The following is a 26,126-nucleotide window of genomic DNA, read 5'->3' on the forward strand; positions in this document are numbered from 1 at the left end:
GGAAAAATCGAAAATCGCCACGTATTTTGACAAAACGTCCAGAAGCATGCGGCGTTTGTCAGTAGTAAGTGACTTGTCGATCATAGGTAAAAGTTTTGAATCGGCCGTAGAAGTATTGGCTGAGGCCCCACCTGGAGCATCACCGAGGGCAGCCACTGCCATCGGTGAGTATGTTTTGAACTTGGCAAGCTTCAGTCCTCCTGGTAGAACCACCGACTCAGCTGAACAGTTTACCGCCCATAGTCCTGTGCGTCCTTGAACGAGTGACACTATGCAATGCGGCACCAATGTGTTCTTCTTAATGCAACTGAGATGAAAGGGCTCCACTAATGCGTCGAACGCACTGTCACTGTTTTCAATGCGTGAAGAGTATACAGGAACACAGACTGCAGAGAATGCCGGCACAATGCTATCTTCACTGACCCGGAGCGCACCGTGCTCCCTGTCTGAATTCTCTAATAGTTCTCCAGGGGCAGCATCACATATGTACACCTCTCCATTTCTACAATCAACAGTGGCGCCACACATTCGAAGGAAGTCAATCCCCAGGATTATGTCGTGTGTGCTCCTTGGAAGAATCGTAAACTCTGTGACAAACACTTGATCACCCAAGCACACTTCTGCGGTACAGACACCAATGGGACACAGCGAGTTACCGCCAACGCCACAGAATGTTGTTGCCTTCTCCCACAAAAACATCACCTTTTGTCCTAAACGGTGTTTAAAAGCAGCACTCATAATCGAAACTGTAGCACCAGTGTCCACCAAAGCCATCGTACACACACCATCAACAAAAACTTCTACCTTGTTCTTGAACATCAACACAGACGGGGGTATTTCGTTTTGCAGCAAGTCACCAGCGACCTCACCCCCATCGGCCGCACTGTTTAGTTTTCCTGATGTGGTGACGATGGGCGGCGCCGTGGCGATGGAGACCGGTGGGATCGAGGCGCAGGAGGTGGCGTCACACTTCGATCAGAGGCAGGGGAGTTGTTGCGCCAGTGTCCGTGCCAGAAGCTGCTGCCGGGTCTTGAGTCGGTGGGCCAGTGTCCTTGAAAAGGTGGGACAGCAGGTTTATCGGTCAAGCTTGTCCACTGATCATAGCGTGGTATGCGCGAACGATCGCAATACCTCGATATGTGACCAGTCAGACCACAGTTGTAGCACACAGGCGCAGGACGAGGTCGTCGCCGTTCTTCGAAGTGTTCACGTCTGCGAGCGTTCGCGTAAGCCCGAGATTCAATGAAATCAGTTGTCGGTGGGTGGTATGGGCGTACGGAACGGAAACGTTGAGGGTACTGTGATCGCTCGTAAAAAACCGGACTTGACTGCTGAATACGCCGAGGCCCTGCAACCTCCGTTGCGTTGACGGATGGATGTTCATAAACTGTAAGCTGTGGGGCAGTGGTGTCCTGCGGGAAATAGGATGGAGACGTGGCAGCTGCCCGTTCACGTGTCATTTCGCCATGTCTGAGTAACTCTTCCCGAACAATTTGGCGGATGGTTGCCGAAAGGTCACCAGTTGAGGCCGCTTCTATGCTGGCTACTGAGGTGACATTTGCCAGACGACCAAACTTAGGCGCTATTCTGCGCTGCTTCAGGGTTTCAAACGTGCGGCAGTGCCGTACAACGTCAGACACTGAAGTCAGGCTTTCCCTGCTAATAAGGAAGTTGTAAACATCTTCTGCAATTCCCTTCAGCAAATGCCCCACCTTGTCCTCTTCCGACATGCTGGAATCGACTTCCCTACACAGCCTCAAAATCTCTTCAGTATACACGGTGCAGGTCTCACCGGATAGCTGGGCCCTCTGTGCAAGACTCTGCTCGGCAAGCTTCTTTTTTGCAGCTGAGTTGCCGAAACACTTCTTGATTTCTTCAACAAAGCGTTCCCATGTTGTCAGAATATCTTCATGGTTCTCATACCAAACGAGGGCAACATCAGTGAGGTAGAAAACAACGCGTGACAGTTGGGAGGCAGCATCCCATTTGTTGCAGTTGCTTACTCGCTTGAAATGTTTGAGCCATGAGTCCACGTCGTCATTGGCCCTCCCGGAGAAGGTTCGTGGCTCTCTGTGATACGGCCAAGAACTGCTGGGGACTGGTTCCCGAGCTTCTGTTTCGTCAGGCATGATGGCCAAAGAAGGAGGCAGGCCGGCGAGGCGACGACTCCGGCGAAATCCGAGGGGTAGCGGTCCCGTCGTTGGTTCCTATACCCCGCACCTCCACCACTCTGTTACGACCTCAGTAGGCGTCTGGGGGTTTATTGATACACGGTTCGAGGGACGAGCCGTATCGGCGCAGGCAGATGATGATGATCTTCTTCTTCCACACCCCTTGCTTCTTTTTCCTTCTTCGTCCGGCACATACGTGGCGTAACAATATATATATATATATATATATATATATATATATATGTATATATATATAAATGAATTAATTGTCGGGCTTCAACGTCCCCAGGCCACAAGAGTAATATCAGAAACGCCCCTAGCGGAGAGCTTTAGAAATTTCGGCCACATAGGATTCCTTGACGTCCACCCAAATCTATGCACACGGGTCTCAAGCATCGTCGCCTTCATCGAAAATGCAGCCACCATGGCCAGGATTCGATCCCACGACCATCGGGCCATCTGTCGAGCACCATAACCACTACAACACCGTGGTCAGTGCTTGTGACGCACGCGCGCGAGAGAGAGAGGCGTGGAGAGACAGAAAACTTGTGCTCGCGTGGCCGCGAGTGCGCAAGTCCGCAGACTAAAGGGGCGCTAATTCTGTCGGCTGCGTCACTTCGGGCGATAAGGTTGCCGAATGCCCTGAAGCACAACCCTCCCCTCCTTTGACTTGATTCGTGTGGCACCGGCTCTTCAATATCGTGCGGGGCTTCGGCGTCACGTGTGGCCTCTGAGTGGACAACCAAAGTCGTGGAGACGCTGTGCGTGACAGAGCTCACGTGTTCATACGGTCTCAGCCACTTACTTCGTACGGCCTCGTCTCACTTTAATTCCTCTTCCTGGCGCTTTCATTTACCCTTTACTTCGTGCGTTTCTTACTGTTTTCCTGCCTATCGCGTGTGAGGCTGTGCGCTACCGTTCACTCCACCGGACTGGCGAGTCCTTGAAGATGATCATCGGCTGCTTTTTTTCTTTGTTGCCTTTATTTAGAGTTCTTGTTTCTCTGCTTCTAAAACGAAGGGAAAGATAGTGAGAACAAGGTTGGGCGGATTACGTTTCGTGTCGAGCTTCAGTGAGGGTTCCCCGTAAGGTCGTCATTAGTACACAAGTAGCGTTCCGGTGAACTCTAAGGGGGCAAAAGTGGCGTGACATTGTCCCACGTCTTTTCGAATACATTTATTTTTTCACCTCCGTAACGTTAGCCAGATTACTGTTAACATATTCGTGCTACGCAGAGCCCGAATATGTTAACTGTAATCTGGCTTGGCATGCTTTTGGAGCAGTAACGGTGTCGCCAATAGCACGTGATATAGCTTCGTTCTAAGTAGATATTCGCGTATAAATCTGGTATGGAAATCTGACATTCATCTCCAGCGTGGGCTTCGTTTATGAATAGTACGGAAATAAACGAACAAAGTATGTGATACACATTACTGCGCAAAATAGCTGGACAACATTCTTCAATGTCGTTGCTGGTTACCTCTTTTTTGAAAGATTGCTAATACATCATTGGAAATTTCTTTCATGACCAACAATCATCCTCGACTAGCACGTGGTAGTACAGAAACATTCGACAAAAAGTAAGATGACATACAATTTAGGTGGAACTAGAAGTGAGTGCAATTGTGAAAAAAAAACATTCATCAATGCCACCGTCGATTAGCTTCTTTCACTTGTTCTAAGTGATGATGGGAACGATAAAAAGAAAATTTAAGCAATAAAAGGCGGGACGCCTTTTTTGCCCCATAGTACACCAGTTGTCCTGGCGCAAGCTGCTTTGCCGACCGAGAAGGCCTAATTCATAGGGTGTGCGATTTAAACGCAAAAAAAAAAAAATCCGGTTGATTCCTCCGATATACGAATCGGTGTAACACACGAAGGTGAAACGTGTCTTCAGAGAATAAGTAGGTGAATGTTTATTGCACATTCAGGTATAACGTGTATTGGTCTTTAGTCGCTACAGCATCTCTTAGACATTGACGCACCAATGTTAACGCCTGGTGACACTTTTTGCTCTATCACGACAAGCAGACTCACGACCGGGATTCATTTTCGAGAGACACTGTCTTGCACGCAAAAGAGCATCGCGCAAATCGCACAAGAACCACAGGTGTTGTCAAAGCGTGCAAGCGAGGCTGAACTGAATTTCACTAAATCATTTTGTGTAATCATGGCCAGCTTGAGCGAAGCGTGCATGATTTACAGGTCGGTGACCGTCCTGTGGATGCACGTAGCATGCGGGGTCGTATTAGCGAGCAGCGTCCTGCTGGTGGGTCGCTTCGGCGAAGACTCGATCACTTCAGTCCTGCTTTGGTGTGTGCATGGAAGCCAGTTGTGTCGCGATGCGGTCAACTTTGGGAAACGCGAAACGCAGAGTTTTCAGCTTGAGCCTTGAACGTGCGAAAGGCCTCCCGCTCCCTCTGGCGCGTACATCGCTACCTCAAACTGACTTGCGCTCTATTCACCTTTCGGCGGCATCTAATGTACCAGTTCTCGTAGTCAGTGCTCTCGCACTCGCATCCGTAGACGGCGTAGAAACACCGTTGGTGCCTATGGAAGCTGTACTCACTAGAACAACTCAAAATGCAAACCACGTGAATGCGTCGTCAAACCACTCCGTGGCATCCGAGGTAAGCCCCTGAAACGTTGTCAGAGATACGTGCTTACTGCGGAGGTCACGCTCCGCTTTGCAGAGTACGGCCGATGCCACCTAGTTAGCGTTTTTAGGGCACCCTGATGCTAGCGCCCATTTCAATGCTGACATCGAGGCGCTGTACCGTAGAACCCCTATCTAAGCTTTCTCTGTCGGTGATCTTCACTGTCATAGGACTCTCAATGCAGTGTACTTCTCTCCTGTGCTCGTAGGCAGCGGCACCAGCCCGACAAACAAAGAGTGCAGGTACACAGAGAAAGACCGTGAGATCTATAAAGTGGATCGGATATTCTCTTCGCATATGTGCTACTGGCGTGATATGTTAAGCGCCTGGTACCTATCACCGTGGACAGGGAGGTTGTGGGTTCGACTTCCGGGTCTCCCAAAATTACGACACCTTTTTCTTGATTATTTCTTTGTATTAACTTCAAGTGTGTATGAATATAATATCCGTGACGAAAATGAGCGAAGTCTGGGTGAACCCATGCATAAAACACTTTCGCGTTAAAAAAAAAACCGTGGTAAATTCGTGTAAATACCGTATAATTGTTTTTCGCTCGCAATAAAATGTGGTCGCAGTAGCCGGAAGCCGAACCCACGACAACAACCTAAGCGACACAACACTACAGCCAGCTGGTCATAGCTGGTCGACTACATTTATAAAGTATTCATTTGCCTGATCTGATGATATAGAGAAAAAAACAGCCCTGTATAACGGGGAATGAGTTTGAAGTAGCAAATGTTCACTGATAAGCCTATTGTGTCTTAATCAGAATATCCCAGCTTTGCTTCATGTTATGTCAAACTGGTGCGGCAGGGAGGTGGAGCCCCTGATTGTGGAGCCCCTGATTGCGGAACCCGACCACATGAATTTTCTTTGCCAAATGAAGTTGAATGAATGAACGAACGAACGAATGAACAAACGAACGTACAAACGAACGAACAAACAGACGAACGAACGAACGAACGAATCAATCAATCAGTCATTCAATCAATCAGTCAATCAACCAAGTTGACACAGCACTGAAAAGCATAAAAGAAAGAGCGCATGTGGGCAAGAAAAGAGAGACGGCGAGATCGAACGAATCGAAAAAGCCGTCCTCCACTTTAGCGTCCTTCTAACTTCACGAGTTTCAGGTATCACAAATCTGCTCAAGGTCTCACGGGAGTGGTATTGCAAAACCATCGCGGAGACACGGCTGACAATCGCCAGCTTTCTCCCGGACAATTAAGTTTTACTTGTTACTCCTGGGCCTACATGAAAACGAGTCCTCATTTTCCCATTCAGTAGGCGTGGTATATCTACAGACAGGTGCATGCGGGGTCTCCCATACCATGTTACGCTGGCAATAAAAGGAAGTGCAATCGTCTCAATAAACAGTCAGGTCAAGTTACAGAGCACGGCAATGGATAATTGCTCTGATGTACGTGGTCGATAGGATGACTCCGTCTTCGATACTCGATGAAATGCGCCAGGCGTTTGCGTATTGCTTCTCCGTCTACGCGGAGCTTGGCGTCCGTCCACGTGCATGGCGCTCGAGCTAAACACTTTGCGATCGTTAAGTAGAGTGGCATAGGCGATAAAGCAAAGTTAGCCCGAAGGTATAGATATACGTGGGCGTAAACAGAACAAGAAAACCTAGAATACCCTGACGCCACCTATAGCAAGGCGCAAGAACTGGTATTTTTTCAGTGCAAACGTAGCAACGCAGTCGCCCGCTTGTTTCGCATGCACGTCAGCTCCGGAAAAAGCCCTTAGTCTACGGTTCCCTCTGCCAACAGACTCTTGCAATCGAAAGCTAGCTTCGCGGGAAGTGTTAAGACTGTGTGTATGTTACGGATGAATTTATTACAGAGAGCTGGATCAGAGTGAACGTGCTCATTCTAAAAAAGACATGGTGTGCAAACAAAGACGCAATAACGAAGTGGTGTAAGGCGTTTGTGGTGTCCCGATGTCCTACCCGGCATACACAAACGAGAGGCTTCACCTCCGCAGTGTTCTAAATAAACTGGACAGAAGTGATTTCACAGTCAAGAAGGTATTGGGACCATGGCACTGCCTATTCCGATTCCGAAAGGCAACGAAAACGCTGTTGAGTTTGTTCTGAGACACCGGCCTGTTTCAACGTTTGTGATGTGTAACGTGAAACAGTTGCGCGTCGGCCCTGTCAGTGACTTCTTTCTCCACTTCTAGAACTTTCCTTCCGCCTCTGTCCTTTCCCAGTGCAGGGTAGCCTACCGAGGCTCGGCCCTGGGTAACCTCCCGCCTTTCCACTTATTCTCTCTCTCTCTCTCTCTCTCTCTCTCTAACTTTCTACTGGTGTGCACGTTTGTACCCTCTGTCTTTTTTAGAAAGAAAACTTGATTGTTGCGATAGCTGATGTTGTGAAAACCTGCGAGAAAACGTCATCACCTAGTGATGTGAGTGCTCATAAGTGTGTCATTCCAAAATAATTATGTCGCGATCATATCATATCGCGAACATCATTTCATACCCAGCACCAAACTAACTCTAATGTCAGACACCATCCGCATGTATAATAATTTAGCCGGCTCAGGTGCGTCACTCTTGTTGTTTGTTCGTTTCTTTATTAAAGACTACCAACAAAGAAAGAAAGCATGGGAGATTATAAACATTTCTTTTTATTTTTGTTATGAGGCGAGAGTAATTTGACTCACCAGACAACCCTTGCAACATAAAAAAGGCAACGAATTTTGAACACGCCAAAAAGCCAGCGAGAGAGCAAAAGTGAGACGCAATGCAACGGACAATGTGCACGTAACGTTGTAAGCGGCTAAGGTCAGGCGAATAACGTTGGATAACTATCGAACTAGTTAGGTTCAACACGCTAACAAAATTCAACCTCTCCGGGGAAAAAAAAAGAAAATGCTTTGCGCCTAAATTCACTAAGGGGCGAAGAAACTTGCTTAAGGGCACTTGCGAAACTGACTTTGTTTTGACTCATGTGCACTCTCTGAAAAAAAAAAAACATAAAAAATGTCTTTGACTCCTTGTCGAGTCTTCACTTCTGACGCATACTACTCCCTTTAACAATTCACATGAACAATATTTTGAGATCATCATACTCTATTCGAAGAGTTGTGGATGCCAAAAAAAAAAATGTTCTAGTGCTTACTAATAAAGAGTCACTTACATAACCTGTCGGGACTGACCTAAAGTATTATTTCATACAATTTCGTTTTGTAGAATTTCTTACACGCGAGACCGCTATAACGGTGGTGTTCCCAGGAGTGGCGCCAGGCAGGGGTTTTGACGCAAGCTTTTCACTCCCTATTCTTTTGGTCGGAAAGAATAACACTGAGTCATTTGCCGTTACTGTGCGGGGACCTAAAGCAGCGGACTAGTGTGCAAGTCATTTCTTTAAGTACATTTCCAGAATTAGGCAGCGCGCTTGACTATGATGTGCAGCCGCTGTCAAAGGTGTAAGAACCGCTGTCTCTGAGAACGGCTAGAGCGGTTCAAGAAAGCATAGAATTTTTCTTTCTTTCTTTTGTTCATTCTTTCTTTTTTCTTTCTTTTCTTTCTTTCTTTCACTCGCGCTTACAAAGTCAGAACCATTATTACGATATTCTGGTGATTATAGTGTAAGGGTAATTCCTATTTTTTTTCATTTTTGAAGCATGAAGAAACGCATTTTTATCCCCTCTCCCTAACTACCAGTCCAGGATAAAGCCTCATCGAGGTTGCGCAATTGACCAACCGTCTCTAAACCATGCCGACTAAGCCTAGAACTGGCGGTGAAGAGCTTCTGTTTTTTTTTTTTTGTGCTGTGACGAACAGTATTTTGAACCTGTAATGGGCGAAACTCGCTAAATTATGCGATATAATGTCTTTTTTTGGATAGACCTTGGTGTAGTTCCAAGTTCTGCACCTAGCACAGCCCCACTACCATGAAAGCTGGAAAAGAGCACTGCAGCACGAGTAACCCGGCGATTTTCCTTGGTATTTTCATGCTTACCATCACCTCGACAAAGGCATGCTTGCCGATGCGGTGGCGCCATCTTTGGCACAGCGCGGGTCCCAGCTGGATGTTTCAGAAGAGCTTGTCGTCGTTTAACCAAAGTTGTTGCGATTATTCCTAAGTTATTTCTGTTGTTTACAATGTTGTCATGAGCTTATGCTGGGTGGAGGAGAAACACAGGTTACGTAAATTCCTTGAGCAAAAAAGGCTTGGCCTGGGTCTGTCAGCAGTTGACGACAGTATACCGCGCATTAAAATAAGATCACGTATTAAGAAGACTGCGACGTCGGTAGCACAGCTTGTTGGTAGTGCTTAAGTGATTACATAGCGAATGATCGCATAGCATCGTGGGATTGAACAGCATAGCAAACCATGGATTGCATAGTATAGTGTGAATGCATAGCAACTGCGACCCACTTGTTTCTGGAGGGATATGATGGATAGGGACCGAGAAGGTTCAAACAAACACGGAAGAAGGGCTTTGCTAGTACCACAGGAAGTCCTCCTGCGGCGCTGGCAAACATATCAGGTGCTTACATAACAGCGTATAGAGCGCGCAAGACCAGGCAGGTAGAATTGGCGGCGGAGAATATTTCGGACCTTTTTTTACTTTTTCGCACTGGTTTTTGAGCATTGCTAACCCTTGTTTCAGGTGCATACTGACCACAGCGAGAACATTTGGCACGAGACAGTGTAGGAACAACAAGTATAGGTCTCCTTCAAGTGTTACGTCCTTAAAATGCCTTCTAGTAACGTTGCTCTTACCGCAGTCTGCCTTAATACTGACCCTCGTAGACAGCGAAAAGGAGACAGCCTAATTGGCGTAGAAAGAGGTTGCCCACCACCTTGTGGCTAGTCTGGAAGAGTGGTTTCAGGAACTCATCAGGGCTGCCAGAACCGGGAATCCCTGCAAAAGAGACGCGGTAAAGTGTGGTAAACAAATACAAAAATTTCGAAAAAAAAATGAGTACAAACAGCGTTCTCCCCCAAGAATGCATAAATATATGAACTGGAAGAGCAGTTCATCACCTGACGCGGGATAGACATGTAGAGGTTTGAGACTGCAGAATGAATCTTTTGCACCCTGCCTTATGTATACGTGTAAAAAAGGTAGTTGAAGAGGTGGCGAAATGAAGCTTAATAGAAAGACGATTTTCGAAACAACGCTCGGGAAGTCCTCTAAGGTTGTCGTTGTAGTAGTAGTAGTAGTAGTTGATTATATGTGAGGTTTAACGTCCCAAAACCACCATATGATTATGAGAGACGCCGTAGTGGAGGGCTCCGGAAATTTCGACCACCTGGGGTTCTTCAACGTGCACCGAAATCTCAGCACACGGGTCTACAACATTGCCGCCTCCATCGGAAATGCAGCCGCCGCAGCCGTAATTCGAACCCGTGACCTGCGGGTCAGGAGCCGAGTACCTTAGTCACTAGACCACCGCGGCGGGGGTAGTTGCTGGTTAACGCTGGCGCACAGCTGGGATTAAAGGCAAGATCAGTAATGGTTATCCCAGTAAATAACAGAAAAGTTTCACTGATCCATTTCGCGTTAATTGTTGTAGTCACACGGTACTGTGACAGAGGCCCGTATTCACAGAAATGCTCCACAGTATGTGATTGTTCCGTAGAGTAAATTTTGAGCTGATTGCAACGCTAGGAATATCGAAACCAAGAGTAGTGGGTTGCTTATTTAGAAGTAGATGCACTTCGAACGTGGATTCAGGAAAACTTCGCAGCTGCGATGACTCAAAGAACCGGCAACTACCTTCTAGCAGCTTGTTCATAAAAATGCATCACATCACTAGGGTGCTGAAATAAAAAGGCTGGCCAACTATAATGAGCTGGTTCATGCCCGGACGCGAGATCTTCCGAGCCGCCCCATGAATTGGGAAGCTGGTGCGCGGAGAGGAACCGGCGAAAGATTTGGTTCGACCTTTTTGAAGGCCGAACCATGTGAATTGCACTGTATATCTACTGTGCACTGTACTGTTGGCAATCGCAAAAGATATGTCCGATTCTTTCTTCAATGTCGCCGTGTTCACAGGCTGCGATGTTGGCCATTCCAATGCGCAACGCATAGGCATTGGAAAGGGTCCAACTCAAAGACAGGTTGTTTTATGTCAATAGATAAGCAAAATAAAGCAATATGACGAGGTGGGTACTTTGTTTTGTTGGTTACACCACAAGTCTGGAAAAAAATTCGGAAAGAAAAAAACGAGGTCGTCTTAAAACTACATGCCATAATGCAGCAATATCTTTTTCGCATTTTTTTTATCGCGAGAATCGTCTCCCTCACGAAGCAGGCTAACGTGAGAAAAGTAAAAAAAAAAAAGACATTTTAACCCGGGTAACTGCGGTGAACGGGAAAGCCGCTACTGGATGGGCACCGGTGTAAACTCCCTCACTTTTTTACCGCCATCTGTTCAATCCACCTTGCGCACAAAGGAAAACCCCCCTGGCGACTGTAATTTTCGTGATTTTGTTCTTATATTTGCTGACAAGCTTACTTTGTATTCGTTTATTAAAAATTTTTGCCGCCGTCACGTTCTTAGTCGCCACAACAAAGCCATAGCTGCTTTGTTGGTTTGGGTGCGAAGTTGAGCTTGCTGTGCGGTTGACGATTGAAAGGTAAAGGGCATAAAGAACTAATGCCATTTTTCACCTGTTTAATGCTTTTTTTCTCTTTTTTTAATGCGCATATTCCTGAAGTTTACAAGAACACCTTAAAAAAACTGACTAGCTCGACGCTAACCCACCGTCCTGATGGTGTGCATGTTCTAGAAGCCTATATATAATATCACATTTCCATTAATAGCATCAGTGACCACGGAAGTACGCAAGGTTCTCTAATAAGTGAGGGGAAGGGGATGATGTTTTGCATCAGCACCTTCCCGCACCCTACCGTTAGGAAGATTCGCAAAAAACCAAGCTTCTAAGCTTCTCCGTCGATACGAAAATGAAGAAGACGCGATTACTTCTTTTCACAGCAGCCTGGCATTGATACCAGTCTTTCTGGGGTCACGAGTAGACGCGCCTAACTGAACGGACAGTCGTGCTAGTTGCTTCTAATTCATAACGATTTGAATTGTACTGCACTGAAAGGGAAACGAAAGACGAAAGAGCACACACGTGTACAGCTTTGGCCGAGCGTGATTCTTCTTTCGTCTCGTATTTCGCGCTCTAAATTTTTTTTATTTTCAGGTACTGTTGGTTGATTGGGCCATTACAGGAAGGCAGTACAAGTCTGACAAAAAGACAGTCATAGCTTACATCAGCCAGCAATGTATATCTAATATATAAATCTTAGGAATCGCGATGTGTCATTATATACATGAGTAATAGACGAAACTTGATATAAAAGCCACCAAGTCATACATAAAGCACCAATGCTCAGTCAATACAAAAAGCGATACAACAGGCTACTTCCTTATGCAATTCAGATTGTACATGTTACATCACTTACATTGCCCTATTATACAACACAATGCCAAATTGTATGGTACACATGATATGTGTCGGATACGTCACATGCAATAGCCTGTCACGAGCCTGGCAGATCGTTATTACTCAGTTCGTTATTAAGTAAAACGTTTCCGGAATGCACAATGAGTGGCCCTGAGCCGCCATTGTCCAAAAACCAGCATAATCATAAACTGCATGGTGGGACAGAGCAGTTTTAGTTGTTATGGGGCAGACTTAGCGCCATCCTCAGATGACTAGGGGGGAAGGAACGCCCCCTTACTTCAACCCCCGGCGCGGACCACTCTTGCGCACGCCTGTGGCCGTGACTGACATCCGTATTCTCAATGTCTGGCAACAAAGGTTCGCGAGAAGGGGAACTGGCCTGTCGTTGTACACTCATTCATTCTTGCGCTAGGTTAGTTTTCACAAAAAAGTGGGATATTTGCTCAAATACGCTTCTGTTCGGAGAACCTCAACACAACGTACGCATAGTTTACGTACGTTTGCGTCATGTGCTCATGTGCGATAGTGAGTAAAGAGAGAAAGAACCGTCTCGCTGAGAAAAAAAAAAGTTCGAGAGAGATGCTATCGGCAGTGGGTGATGAGACCGAGATGAATTGCCAGGGCAAAAAAAAAAATTCCGCCATATCCACGAAGTGAATGATGATGAGTGGGCGAAGCTCCGGAGGTAAACCTGGTAAACCATGAATCCTCTGTACATTTTGCCCACTCGATTTTATTACATCGCTCCCCCTAGCGTACGTCGCCGCACTAAATCGAACGATTGCCTTCAACCAATGACACGCGCCATATGTGACATCATTCCTATTTTATAAGATCTCGCGTCTTTCATCAACTACAAGTACCGCTTTCTAGTTTATAACATCTTGCATCTTTTCATCATCAGCTACAAGTACCACCATCTAGTAAACACTACAAGAACTAAACGAGAGGGGGCTACATACAGGAGACGGTACCGCCATCTAGTGAACACTGCAAGAACTAAACTAGAGGTGGCTACATACAGGGGACGGTACCGTCATCTAGTGAACACTGCAAGAACTAAACTAGAGGTGGCTACATACAGGCTACAGGGGACGCAAAGCCCACGCTCTAAGGAGCTTCGCCCCTAAAAACAGACTCGCGGAGCCAGCTGGGGATTCTGACGTATTCGCGGGTCCTGACGAGTTCGCGACAGGAAGAGACGTCATTAGTGCGTTCTCTATGTGCGTCATTTTCTTCGCGGCGGCGTAGGTGATGTCTAGTTGGGCTCGGGAAAACACGCATGCGTTGAATGCATGTGTCGACCCTGCTGGCCTCAATGCAGGCAGCGGTAGCTAACGGGTCATTTGCATAAGGAAGTTTCCACCACGAAAAGAACATTCTCCATGCATAGTCAAGGTAGTTTTGTGGTCAGATCACAGTGGCCCTCTACTTCTTTATTATTTTTTTGAACTAGAACAGTACGTTTATGCTACGGAGTGGAGTATATATGGTGCAGAATCTATGAGTACTGGCTTCAAAGCTGGTGCGAAACTAATGCGGAGTTCCTAGAATAATAACAATGATGAAACCTATAGTCGGCGGCTGCTCTAATAGAAACGTCGCTCTGGTGTTTTCGTCATAGCCGCACCAAGGCCTAAGACCTTCAACAGGCTGCTGCTATCGACATGAAATGTATTCTAAGATAATATAACGCTAGAGACAATGTGCTTTGACTAAAACGCAGATCTTCAGTCATTGGCTCACTTATGTTGCTATGGCATTTTTTTCTGGGCGCCGGATGCATGCGCTAAAGACGCAGCCAGCCACATTGGTTTGTTTTAGGCGGATACCCCCAGCTATTTAAAACAAAAATGTCAGGTGCTGCAGAAGTAATGAACAAATATTAATCACAAAAAAGTGCCCAATCAAGAGGGGCGACTTTCACGAAGGCCTAAAAAGGCGGAAATTTCAAGAAATTTTCCATTCTCGAAAGTGCTTTTATTTATAACAACGAAATATCGCTCAATTATGAAAGAGAGCGGGAAAAAATGCTTTAGCTAATGTGTACAACAAAAAGAATAGCAGCCACCCTAGGAGTACACGATGATGAGTGTGGCGAAGCGTCCGTCAGTCTGTCTTCGCTTCCGTCCGTCCGTTTGTTCTTGCTTCCGTCAATGCGTCCGTCTGTGCGACCGTCCGTGGGTTCGTGCGTCCATTCGTGCGTCCGTCCGTCTGTGCGTCCATCCATCCATCCATACATGCGCCCCGTGCATCTGTCTGTCTATCCGTCCGTCTATTTAGTGAGCACTCCAAGTAATGCCATCTCGCATCTTTTCATCATATATTCATTACATAGAAGTACCGCCATCTAGTGGCCATTCCAAGGAATGAACGAGAGGTGGCACGGCTGGACTAGAGGATCGGCACGCGCACACTCTCTTACGACCTTCGTTTCGTATCTAGTTCGCACCTTTCACCGTCGCTTGTTCCGATGACACTGCAGCCCAACCCTCGATAAACCTTACTAAAACGAAGGTGGTTGCGACCAGCGAGTTTACCATGGCAACCTTTTCTCGTCAGATAGAGCTCACTCAAAGTGCGTCCTTTCTAAGTTTTTTTTTAGTAAGCATCAAATTGAAGGCAGATGCGGCGATGGCGTAGTGGTTAGAGCTTCCGCCTCGCATGCAAGAGGTCCGTGGTTCAAATCCCGGTACCGCGCAGTTCCCAACCGGATTAAAAAAAAATCCGCGTGTTGATGGAACTGCATTAAGAGGCCTGGGGTGCGGCCTCACCGGCAAACACCGCCGAGAACGCACTCCCTCACCAGAGGAGGATTGGCCACCCTGGTGCAGTATCTGGCCACTACCTCCCACATGCTTACGTCAAATAACTCATGGCCCTCAATCCCCAGCAGCTGCGAAGCAACTGACCACGGCGGCGGTCAGATCTGCAACGCAGCAGAGGGTGCTAAGAATCTCTGGATCCGGACAGGCCGCCATTGAAAGCTGAACTTGGCAACGTTTAAAGCTAGAACCTTATCTAGTGAGGGAAGTCTAGCTGTACTATTCGAGGAGCTAGAAGGTGTTAAATGGGATATAATAGGGCTCAGTGAGGTTAGGAGGACAGATGAGGCCTATACAGTGCTACAGAATGGGCACGTCCTTTGCTACAGGGGCTTGGCAGACAGAAGAGAACTGGGAGTGGGGTTCCTAATTCACAGAAACATAGCTGGCAACAGAGAGGAATACTATAGCATTAATGAAATGGTGGTAGGTATCGTAATTAAACTGAATAAAAGATACAAGATGAAGGTAGTACAGGCTTACGCGCCTACATCCAGCCATGATGACGCTTCAGTTGAAAGCTTCTATGAAGACGTGGAATCGGCAATGAGTAAGGTAAAAACACAGTATACTATAGTGATGGGCGACTTTAATGCAAAGGTAGGGAAGAAGCAGGCTGGAGACCAGGCAGTAGGAGATTATGGCATCGGTACTAGAAACGCCAGAGGAGAGCTACTAGTAGAATTCGCAGAACACAATAATTTACGGATTTTGAATACCTTCTACCGAAAACGAGAAAACCACAAGTGGACATGGAGGAGCCCTAATGGCGAAAATGAGAACGAAATAGACTTTATAATGAGTGCACACCCTGGAATCGTGCAGGATGTGGAAGTGATTGGCAAGGTACGATGCAGTGATCATAGAATGGTACGGTCTCGAATTCGCCTAGACTTGAAGAAGGAACGACAGAAACTGATACGCAAGAAGCCAATCAATCAGCTAGCACTGAGAGGGAAAGTACAGGAATTCAGAGTGTCGCTGCAGAACAGGTACTCGGCTCTTAGTGAGGAAACCGACCATAGCGTAGATACAATGAATGATAATCTGACGAGTATCATTACGGAGTGTGCAGTTCAAGTTGGAGACAGGGCAGTTAGACAGGACACTGGTAAGCTTTCCCAGGAAACGAAGAACCTAATTAAGAAGCGTCAAATCATGAAAGTGTCAAGTACAACAGACAAAATAGAACTGGCAGAGCTTTCGAAGTTGATTAATAGACGTAAGGTATGCGATGTAAGAAGGTATAACATGGAGAGAATTGAACACGCTCTGAAAAACAGAGGAAGTGTCAAAGCATTGAAGAGGAAACTTGGGATAGGCAATAGTCGGATGTATGCACTAAGGGACAAAGAAGGCAAAATAACTACCAATATGGATAGGATAGTTAAAATAGCGGAGGAGTTTTACAGAGATCTGTACAGTAGCCGAGACAACCACGACCTTAATACTATAAGAACTAGCAGTAACCCAGATTACACCCCACCAGTAATGATAGAAGAAGTCATAAAAGCTTTGGAGAGCATGCAAAGGGGCAAAGCTGCTGGTGAGGATCAGGTAACATCAGATCTGCTGAAAGATGGAGGACAGATTGTGTTAGAAAAACTAGCCACCCTGTTTACGAGGTGTCTCCTGACGGGAAGAGTACCAGAGTCTTGGAAGAACGCAAACATTATCTTAATACATAAGAAAGGAGATGACAAGGACTTGAGGAATTACAGGCCGATCAGCTTGCTCTCTGTAGTATACAAGCTATTTACAAAGGTAATTGCTAACAGAGTAAAGAAAACATTAGAATTCAATCAACCAAAGGAACAAGCAGGATTTCGAACAGGCTACTCAACAATTGACCACATTCATACTATTAATCAGGTAATAGAAAAATGCTCAGAGTATAACCAACCACTATACATAGCCTTCATAGATTACGAGAAGGCGTTTGATTCAGTAGAAATATCAGCCGTCATGCAAACACTGCGGAATCAGGGCGTAGATGAAGTACATATAAACATTCTGGAAGAAATCTACAGGGTATCAACTGCTACCATAGTGCTTCATAAAGAAAGCAACAGAATACCAATCAAGAAGGGTGTAAGGCAGGGGGACACAATTTCTCCAATGCTATTTACCGCGTGCTTACAGGAGGTTTTCAGAAGCCTAGAATGGGAACAGTTAGGGATAAGAGTCAATGGAGAATACCTTAGTAACCTGCGCTTCGCCGATGACATTGCATTGCTGAGTAACTCGGGGGACGAATTGCAACTCACGATTACGGAGTTAGACAAGGAGAGCAGAAAGGTGGGTCTTAAAATTAATCTGCAGAAAACGAAAGTAATGTACAACAACCTCGGCAAGGAGCAGCGCTTCGAGATAGGTAATAGTGCACTTGAAGTTGTAAAAGACTATGTCTACTTAGGGCAGGTAATAACCGCAGAGCCGAACCACGAGATAGATGTAACTAGAAGAATAAGAATGGGGTGGAACACATTCGGCAAGCACTCTCAAGTTATGACAGGTAGATTGCCACTATCCCTCAAGAGGAAGGTATATAACAGCTGTATCTTGCCGGTACTTAGCTACGGAGCAGAAACCTGGAGACTTACAAAGAGGGTTCAGCTTAAATTGAGGACGACGCAGCGAGCAATGGAAAGAAAAATGGTAGGTGTAACCTTAAGAGACAAGAAGAGAGCAGAGTGGATTAGGGAACAAACGGGGGTTAAGGATATCATAGCTGAAATCAAGAAGAAGAAATGGACATGGGCAGGGCATGTAGCGCGTAGACAGGATAACCGCTGGTCATTAAGGGTAACTGACTGGATTCCCAGAGAAGGGAAGCGGGTTAGGGGGAGACAGAAGGTTAGGTGGGCAGATGAGATTAAGAAGTTTGCGGGTATAAATTGGCAGCAGCAAGCACAGGACCGGGTTAACTGGCGGAACATGGGAGAGGCCTTTGTCCTGCAGTGGACGTAGTCAGGCTGATGATGATGATGATGATGATGATGATGATGAAATTGAAGGCAAATTTATTGAAGATTGAGTCAACAATACCCGTCTCTGTGAGTTATTTATTAGAAAACAACTATCTTTTTATTTATAGTTAACGTGCACGGGCTTCCTCCTCAATTCGAAAAGGTGCGCACGTGCCGCTCCTCTAGCCCGGCCGTGGAGGTGGCTACTTACTACTAAGACGACGACTACTGCTACTACACATACATCGCGTACGCACGATCCACGGCTTAGGGAGCTTCGCCCCGAAAATATGCGCCACTATTAGCGAAAGCACCTGTTTACTTTTAGCGGCGAAGCTCTTTATAGCGACACCCGTTAATCCCTCGTAGCCGTTGTAGTGTGTAACAAGTATAATATTTTGACCTCTAAGGTGGTGCCGGTGAGAGATTTCTTATGTGCGTTGTTGAACAATAAAAAATAGTGCTCAATGTAGAAGTCAATGGCTGCTAATGGGGAATGAGAGACAGGAGTAATCGGCTTTTAGTTAACGCGCACACTGCATCCCCATTAGCAGCCATTGGCATGTACATTGAGCACTATCTGACAAGAAAGGGTTGCTACGTTATACTCGCTGGGTGTAACCTTCTTAGTTTTAGAAAGGTTTAGCGAGCGTTGAGCCGCAGTGCCATGAATACAATGAACTAGTAAATACCATGAACTCGAGCTGGTTAAAGGTGGGAAGTAGATACGAAGCGCAAGCCGTAAGAAAGTAAAAGCCGAATTCTCCTGTCTCTCATTTCCCATTAGCAGCCATTGGCATGTACATTGAGCACTATGACAGGAAAAGGTTGCTACGTAATGCTCGCTGGGCGTAACCTCCTTGATTTTAGAAAAGTTTAGCTAGCGTTGGATCGCAGTGCCATGAATACAGTGAACTAGTATATACCATGAACTCGAGGTGATTAAAGGTGGGCAGTAGACCCGAAGCGCAAGCCGTAAGAAAGTGTGCGTGTGCCACCTCTCGTTTAGTCCTTGTAATGTCGGGCGGAAGCGGTGCTTCTATATGGGGGAATATATGATGAAAAGATGCGAGATGGTGGTACTTAGAGTGTTGAATAAACAGACGAACGGACACACAGACAGATGCATGGATGGACGCATGAACGGACGCATGGACGAACGCAGGGACGGACGCACGAACAGACGCACGCACAGATGGGCGGATGGACGCATGGACGGTCACACAGACGGACGCATGGACGGACGGAAGGAAGAACGAATGGACTTACGAATGCTTCGCCCCACTCTCCATCATTCACTCCGTGGATATGCTGCCATTTTTTTCAACATCATGTCTAGCATATAGTCTAAAGACGTATTTTAGAGCGTCCTGTCACAGTTTAGGTTTGAAAGAGTACCGGGCTACGCAGAAGCCGTTTCGGCCACAAGGTAAACACAGTTGGCCACGTCTCCACGCAAAACGGTGACGTGGGTGTCACGCGTGAGAGCCGTCGCTAGCTGGCGCCGCACTGACAGCCACGGAGGAAGAAATCGCCGGTAGCGACACGCAAGGCGCGTGCCAGCAACCAGTACGCACAAACTCGTGACGCAGGCTTCTTTACATTGGCGCCGCGTTGATGTCGGTACCATGTGGGGCTCCGCATCTAAGTCAGTCACGTGGCATGCACTTTGAAAGTGACTTCAAAATATGTTCTAGGCAATGTTAGCTCTTGATATATCGAGGATGTCGTGTGCCTCCACACAAATTTATATCGCTTGGGAATATTGTGTGATCGTCATAACCATCGTCATCATCATCGGCACGACTACGCCCAAAGCAAGACAAAAGCCTCTCCCACGTTCCGCCGCTGAACTCGGTCCTGTGCTCGCTGCTGCCACTGTATACCCGCAAACGTCCTACTCTCTCTGCCTACCTTACTTTCTGCCTCCACTTCGTGCGTTTACCTTCTCTGGGAATGCAGTCAGTTACTCTTAATGACCAGCGGTTATCCTGCCTACAAGCACAGCCCATCTCCATTTCTTTTTCTTGATTTAGACTACGATGTCCTAAACCCCACCCCGCTTCTTGCCCCTTACGGTTACACCTATCCTTTTTTTTTTCAATCGCTCGCTGCGTCATCCTCAACTTAAGTCGAACCTCTTTTGTAATCCTCCAGGTTTCTGCTCCGTAGGTAAGTACCGGCAATATGCAGCTGTTATATACCTTCATTGTGGCATTGCGGTGTTTGCACATGGGCACATGCAAGATAGAAAAGCTTCCTGGTGGAAAAAGGGGGGGGGGGGGTACTACAATTCAGATTGATTCAGATTGTTGTTTTGGCATGGGAGATACCGGGTGTTATTATTGTTATTTTGCTTCCTGACTGACTTGCATTTGTGGAGCAAGCCTGGCAGTCTACGGAGAAAAAATAAAGAAACATGAGCGTGATAAGGCTACGACGATACGGAAATTCCTCTCAACGGGGAACAGCTATTTCGTATAGATTGAAGGTAAAATACAAGTTTGATAGCCTTACACAAGAACAATAAAAATAATGGAACAAACCGAACACTTTAGGTAAAAGAAAAGAGCCGCCCACAGTTTCGCAACGTTTATTCGTCGGGATCTAAGGCAAACATGTCAGCATTTAATATAAGCTCGCATCGCTTTTCACGCTAATCATAATCGTCTAGATCGCCCGATCGCTAAACGCTTGCCGTCACTTATATGCGTTGGTAGAGCAACTGCGGATGAATATTTTATGTTTTATTCTCGCGTGTGATCATATTAGCATTCAAGGTCCGGTAAAGAGTACACGGTAAATAGAGAGGGCTTTTTTTTTTTTTACTGCACAGGACTGATTCCCTCACGTATAAGGGTGGTTACACTCGAACTGATGGTGCAAATGGTGACTAAAGTTTGACGCTCTCTGTAATGTGACCTTTTATTATCTGCATTTATACAGATCGTCAATTGGAAAATCGAGAAACGTGATTGGTCGGATAGCTGACGAAATCGCGGACACGTAAATGACCTTGGTAGGACAAGGCTTTTGTAGTCGAGATTTCGAGACTTTCCGTTGTTTTTATATCCTTTTGGCAACCGAAGTGTCACGGAGGAATTTAGTACTCGGTCGGAACGATAGAGTTGCGACAGCTTATGCAGAGATTAGTAAGATGGAGGCCACAGCAGTATTTGGAACACATCGCCATTTCTTAAGGCTGAAGCCCTAAGTTGATTGATATGTGTGTTTTAACGTCCCAAAGCCGCCATATGATTATGAGAGACGACGTAGTGGAGGGCTCCGGAAATTTTGACCACCTGGTATTCTTTAGCGAGTACCCAAATCACAGCACACAGGCCTACAACATTTTTGCCTCCATTAGAAATGCAGCGACCGCAGCCGGGACTCGATTCCGCGACCTGCGGGTCAGCAGCCGAGTACCTTAGCCACTAGAAAACCGAGGCGGGGCAAAGCCCTAAGTGGTTGCGCCGGCGTTTTCGTCTGCAGGAATTGCGCGCGACTTTCTGCTACCGTAAGGTCTCGTCTGTTCTCCTAAGGTCTCTAGAATGTCTCGTAAGGTCTCGAAAAGTCTCGCCAGAAAGCCACGTTAACTTCTAAGAGACATTTCGTGGCATCATGACGCCACAGATGCTCTATACTAGCGATGTGATAATTACTTCCCCTGGAGGATTACAAAGAGCGTTCAACTTAAGTTGGTAACGACGCAGCGAGCAATGGAACGTAAGATGGCAGGTGTAAGCCTAAGGAACAAGAGAGCAGGGTGGGTCAGGGAACAAACGGGTGTTAAGGACATAATATAGTCCAAATGAAGAAAAAAATATAATGGGCATAGGACGTAGCGCGAAGGCAAGATAACCGCTGGTTATTAGGGATCACTGACTGGATGCCAAAAGAAGGTAAGCCGGTGAAAGGGGAGACAGAACGTTAGGTGGGCATATGAGAATAGGAAGTTTGCAAGCATAAAGTGGTGGCAGCAAGCACAGGACCGAGTAGGCTGGCGGAACATGGGAGAGGCCTTTCTCCTGCAGTGGGCGTAGTACGGCCGCTGTTGTTGTTGCTGCTGCTGATTGGGGCTGCTGCTGCTTGCTGCTGCTTGCTGCTGCTTGCTGCTGCTGCTGCTGCTGCTGCTGCTGCTGCTGTTTGCTGCTGCTGCTGCTGCTGCTGTTTGCTGCTGCTGCTGCTGCTTGCTACTTACTGCTGCTGCTGCTGCCGTTTCTTGCTGCTGCTGCTGCTGCTGCTAATGATGATGATGATGATGATCATGAGTTACGCCAGATCACGTACTTGCAGGTCATCGTCGCTTCACCACAAGAGGGGCGGGTGAACCAAGGAGCAACAAGGTGAATAGTTTGTCGTGTTGGTAAATTACGTGTAGCTTAATCATTGACGTCCTGCGAAACCACGCGAGGTGCACGAAGCATGCAATTCGTCTGATCGCGGAGACAAAGCGAAAGAACGTCAAGTGCGGAAAGCTTTGGGAGTGGTGGAAGAAAAATAAGTCAGTGAGAATAAAAAGAAGGAGAATAAGACTGCCTTGACATTCTGTTTCTCGTAAACGATTGCAAATAGGGCCACGTGAATTATTTTACAGCGAAAGCATGTAAAAGATCACTTTTCGGGTCACGCGCAGTTGCATGTTGTCCGCCGCCGCCGCCGGTGTCCGTAACCACATCGCGTGAAATTAAAAAAAAAACTTGCACCAATGACACAGTGGGGCTTGAACCCGGGTCCGCTGGCAGCCCGCCCAATATTATACCACTTAGTTACGCCATGATTTTAACATGTAAAAGTTGCCTTTGGCAGGCATGACGTAGCACCAATGGCACAGTGGGGCGCGAGCCTTGGTCCGCTGGGTGCCAGCCCACTATCATACCACTGAGCTACTGCGGTGCTTGTGACTTGTCAAACTTGCCTTAGGCAGGCTTGATGTCGAGAAAACATTGGCGTTATTACGATTTATAAAGCGTTTTAAAACAGCGAAGGAAACACCAGTCATCGCACAGTGCCATTAGCATAACAAGTGGGCCGTCCAATGTTCCAACCCATTAAAAAAACTTGTTCTTGTTTCCCTATTAATTGTGGCGCATACCCACTAAAGCCTTAATTCCTCATCGTCGTCAGCCACTGCATGGAAAATTGGCACAAATTTCTTGCAAGTGTTTAGCGGATACCACACTTCACAGAAGAATGACGAAAAATAGCATATCAAATGCCGGCCTACTACCCAAAAGTTTATTAATATAGCCCTAGTGGGCACCAAGCAAGTGTGCTTGCATTAGTTACCCAATGAGTGTTTTGAAAAGGCTCTGAAAGGCCACTCTGCTAGCTTTCGCTGTGACTTTGCTGCGCGTATGCGCAAATGCCGGGCGTTTTTCAAGACGCAGCGGAATTCCAGACTAAGCTATTTTAAAACCAGATGATGATGATGACATGTAGGGTGTGACGTCCTAAAACCACCTGATGATTATGAAAGACGCCGTAGTTGAGGGCTCCGGAAATTTCGACCACCTGTCCAGGATTTTTTAATGTGCACCGAAATTTGAGCATACGGGCCTACAGAATTTTCGCCTCCACTTAAAACCAGATGAGCCTAGGGTGCCATCGCGGTACTATTCTATTTCTTTATTTTATACTTTTCACCTCTATTGGCATTCTGCGATTGCTCGGACGTCGCTTTGGTCAAATGCAGACGGTTGATGGCGGCCAAGGGCATACAATAAGGGAATGAAATCGCGACGCTTCGATCAATCTCACACGGCCAATGGCGGCGAAGAGCATCGAATAAAGGAATAGGGATGAGTGTTACTCGAGCGACAGCTAGTGGTAACATAGACAAGAAACGCCAGTGCGTAAACTGGGGACGAGACTAATCCACTTATCTGCACCTCCACAAGGTCTTCGTAGGAGATTTTAGATTCGTTTCTTCACTGACAAAAATATATAAAGCGAATGAAAGCATGCAATCTGTAATAAAAGGCGGAGTAGAATCAATAAGAAGGAAATGCATGACAGAGGCTGTTTTGCTGTCACATCGGATCCGAAGATACATATAAGGGTTTCCAGGAAGGCACCGTAGCTTAGTATATGAGCTTGTGACGTGGTGCAGCCGGCCTTGCTTATTTTTTGTACGTGCCTGCAACGTAACCCGCGTCTGTAGTCATCGAATGATTCATTTCTCATTGGATACATGCTTGACAACAGTGAAACATTTGTTTCCTTGCCAAAATTCTCCGGCAAAACAGGTCGGCAAGTTTAGATGTCATCACTCAGTCACTTCTAGTTCATTAGTGAGCGAAAAAAGTCACCAGGGATATGACTCAATATGTAACAAATGCGTCAATCGTATACGGTGTGGCAGCATATGATAGCAACGTTTTGCGTTTGAGTCAGTGAAAGGTAAACATCTCCGTGCCTCTGCACATAAACACGAGCACTCTAACTTGTCCGCTACTGCGTCAACAAACACCTCATTTCGCAAACTTCGAGCAGTTACCACGGCGCAGGAGCCACGACGAACCAAGCACGACCAACACGTATCGTAAGGGTGTAAAGGTAGCGCATACAGCGAGATCCAAGGAACGAGGCGAAAACGCAGAAGTGTTGATTGGTTAATTGCAGAGCTCATTACCAGGCTCCTCTTCACGCGTAGCATGATCGAGAGTGTAAAGCAAGACCACCACAAAGCAAAGGTACGAAAGCGTAAAAGAAGAAGAATAAAAAAGAGAGAGGAATAGCAGAAAGCAAGAAGGAAAGAAAGAAAGAACAAAAGAAAGAACGAAAGAAAGGAAGGAAGGAAGATAGAAAGAAAAAGTGAGAAAGAAGGAAAGAAAGAAAGAGAGAGGGGGCAATTGTCTTTATGCTCTCTCCTTATTCACTTTGTGCTAACAGGACGTGTTTTTTTTTTCTGCCACGTCGTCTCGGGAGCACTTCATCATTTGCCCCTGGCCTTCGATCAAGTGAACGCCGTTCGCAAACAATCCACGTTCGCGCACTCCGCTCAAGTGAGGAGACAATGGCGCAGATTTCCTACCCGCTGGCGTCGGTGTCTCTTCCTTTAGGTCACGGTCACCAGTGTGGCACTAGCGCCCGTTGTTTCTTATTTTAGCATCTGTCCCCAGCGACAATAACCATCATCTTCATCATTATCATGATATCAATTACCAAAATTATTAACAATGAAGACTGCAATTACAATGCAATGAACATCTGTTCATCGCGAGCACAGGTGCTTATCTGGTCTGCTGCGAAATTCGACCAATCGACCGACCGACTGCCTGATTGATTGATTGATTGATGGATTGATTGTGTGATTTCACCACTTTTAGCTCTCTTCTGCATTCTTCTGAGAACTAATGCTCGAAATATTTATTCGAAGCTTGCAAAGAGACACTAAGCTTTCAGATCTACACGAATTGTTGTCCTTATAAGTGCTTTACAATCACTGTCAACACCTGCTCACGCGATTAGTATAAAACATCTGTGAATAGGTGATCCAATAAAATTTTCTAAAAGGGTCACTTCATGCAAATAACTAATTATTTCAGAGTGAAAGCTCAGTGTATGAAAACGTCCAAAATAGCAATATTATAAACAGTAGTGCCCCGAATAAGAAGAAATTAAACTAAACGCACGAGAACAGATGCGCCTCGAGTAGGAAATCCGCAAAATGACCCCGATGACATCAGAGTTACCGCCAATCAATCAATGGCAATAAAACTAACAGCAGTAAAAAAATAACCTTCCATGCATCGAGAGACGTAACAAAATTCTCTATGTCTGTTTCTGTTTGATTTATAGAAAAAAGAAACGCTGGACTTTACTATGGCGAATGGCTAGAGTGGTTCAAAAGTTCCATTTTCGCCTAGTTAAAATGGACTGGTCGTCCTGTCTAGCGAGGCTTTGTTGAATCAAGCGCGCCTGCCGTCTCGGAGGCCATCGGACAAACTCTTTAAATGACTGTTGTTGCGGCTGTGCCTCCCTCTACATATGCTCTTCTGTAAAGCCGGGCAGCGTTGCCAGCGGCAACAGTCACGTGAAAATGTCCCCTTTGCGGC

The 26,126-nt window shown here is 46.4% G+C and overlaps 1 protein-coding gene across 4 annotated transcripts in view; it reads right to left on the bottom strand.

Annotated features, from left to right (window-relative positions):
* The window catches only part of LOC119170511 (dopamine receptor 1), a 593,104-nt gene that overhangs the window by 217,848 nt on the left and 349,130 nt on the right, over positions 1-26,126 (bottom strand). For 2 of the 4 annotated variants that reach the window (XM_075887209.1, XM_075887203.1), the window contains exon 2: positions 9,595-9,714. The gene's annotated coding sequence lies outside the window, so the exon portion shown is untranslated. Of the gene's footprint in view, positions 1-9,572; positions 9,715-26,126 lie in introns of all 4 variants that reach the window. The other 2 variants (XM_075887210.1, XM_075887204.1) reach the window with 1 other exon arrangement.

Source organism: Rhipicephalus microplus, chromosome 2 (genome assembly GCF_043290135.1).
Source record: "Rhipicephalus microplus isolate Deutch F79 chromosome 2, USDA_Rmic, whole genome shotgun sequence".
NCBI classification, from domain to species: domain Eukaryota; kingdom Metazoa; phylum Arthropoda; class Arachnida; order Ixodida; family Ixodidae; genus Rhipicephalus; species Rhipicephalus microplus.